This window comes from Macaca nemestrina, chromosome 15, assembly GCF_043159975.1.
Source record: "Macaca nemestrina isolate mMacNem1 chromosome 15, mMacNem.hap1, whole genome shotgun sequence".
Taxonomy (NCBI): domain Eukaryota; kingdom Metazoa; phylum Chordata; class Mammalia; order Primates; family Cercopithecidae; genus Macaca; species Macaca nemestrina.
The window spans coordinates 67,435,658-67,437,417 of record NC_092139.1 but is presented as its reverse complement, the minus strand read 5'-3'; the positions used below and the strand labels follow the sequence as shown (position 1 = coordinate 67,437,417).

General features: G+C 61.2%; 1 pseudogene; it reads right to left on the bottom strand.

The window, feature by feature from the left end:
* Positions 1–667: 667 nt before the first annotated feature.
* Positions 668–1,371, bottom strand: LOC139358383 (uncharacterized; annotated as a pseudogene).
* Positions 1,372–1,760: the final 389 nt, after the last annotated feature.

The following is a 1,760-nucleotide window of genomic DNA, read 5'->3' as shown; positions in this document are numbered from 1 at the left end:
AGTGCAGAGCGCCACAGGGTGGAATTCCTGCCTTGCTATATCCAGGGTGCAGCCGAGCGGGGGTTCTCTTGTGCAGGAGTCCAGGATGGGACTGTGAAGGAGCGGGAGTCCTCCGTGTAGGAGTCCTGGGGTGTAGGAGTCCAGAGCGCAGTGAGGCTGGGTACTCTCATGCCATAGAGTAGGGCATGGCGGGACAGGGATCCTGCCCTGAGATAGTCCAGTGCTTGAGTCCACAGTAATGCAATGGTCCTCCAATACTGGAGTTCACAGCCTGGTGGGGTCGGGGTCATTGCCTGACTTAGTTCAGGGCATACCAGGGCGGGGGTCCACAGTTGCCACAGCGAGGACCTCGGAGGAGTGTGGTTCCTGCCTTGCTGTAGTCGGGGGAACAGGGGGCAGGAGTCCTCTCTTGTCAGAGTCTCTGGCACGGTGGGGCTGGGGGTTTTCCTATTCGATAGCCCACGGGGCGGTGAGCCTGGGTCCTCCTGTGCCTTTGTCCAGGGCACAGGGGGGCCAGGGTCTTCTGTGGTGGAGTCCGTGGAGCGACGGGATTGGGGTCCTCCAGTGCTGGAATACAGCCCATGACGGGTAAGCGGTGTTACTGTGCCGGAGTCGGTTTGCAGGGTCCTCCCCTGCCCTAGTCTAGGGGGAGACGGGACAGGGTTTTCTAGTGTAGGTGTCCAGGGTGCGGGGGGACAGGAGTCCTCTGGTGCAGGAGTCCAGGACGTAGCCGAGTGGGAGTCCACCAATGCCAGAGTCCAGGGCTCTGCAAGGCCGGTTTTCCCCATGCCAGAGTGTAGGACGCGTTCAGGCGAGGGTCTTGGCGTGCGGTAGTCCAGGGTGCGGTGGGGCAGGAGTGGTCCATATCTCCATGGCAGGGGTCCCTCTGTGCCGGAGTCCAGTGCTCAGCGAATCGGGGGTCCTGCCGAGCTGTAGTCCAGGGCACGGCAAGGTATGGGTACAGGGGGTGTCGGGTCCTCCTGGGTCTTGGTCTAGGGCCTGACAGGACTGGGGTCCTGGAGTCCATGAGGTAGCCCAAGTTGCCGCAGGACCTGATCCTCTGGAAACACAGTCCAGCGCGCTGAGGGGCAGGAGTAGTTCAGGGCGAGCCAGGGCCGGAGTCCTCCAGAGCCAGAGTCCAGGGTGTGGAGGGGCGGGGGTTCTGCAGTGGCACAGTCCAGGACACCGAGGGGTGGGGTGGGGCAGGGCGGGGATCCTCCGGTGCCTTAGTCCAGGGCGGAGAGGTCCTTCAGCAGCATAACTTAGCTCTTGGCATTGCAGGGGTCCATGGAGCCACCGGTCGGGGTCCTCCCGTGTTTTAGCCCAGGGCTGGGAGAGGACAGGGTCCTCCTTTGCCCTAGTCCACGGCATTGTGAGGCCCGGCTCCTGAACACTTACTGTCTGTGCCACAACCGCGGCGGGGGAAAACTACACCATCTCAGGCAAGCCTAACAGAGCAGCTGTCCTTAAAAGATTCCCAGTTGAGCGTGGCTTGGAGCAGGCCTGAGAAGTGTGCCCTTAGATGGCTTCAAGGGCTCTGAGCAGTGTTTAAGGAATCCAGCTGACCTCAGTTACTCCAAGCCCTTTTCCACTCAGCAGAACTTCTCGCCAGGGGTTCCCCCATCTGCGGAGCCCTTTCATCATCCCAGATCCCCACAGGGTGGACTCTGTCTCATCCTCACGATCTCAGCTCAGGCCTCATTCATCACCACATTCCTGGCTCCAGGTCTGGCCCAGAAGAAATGGGTCAGATTAAGAGC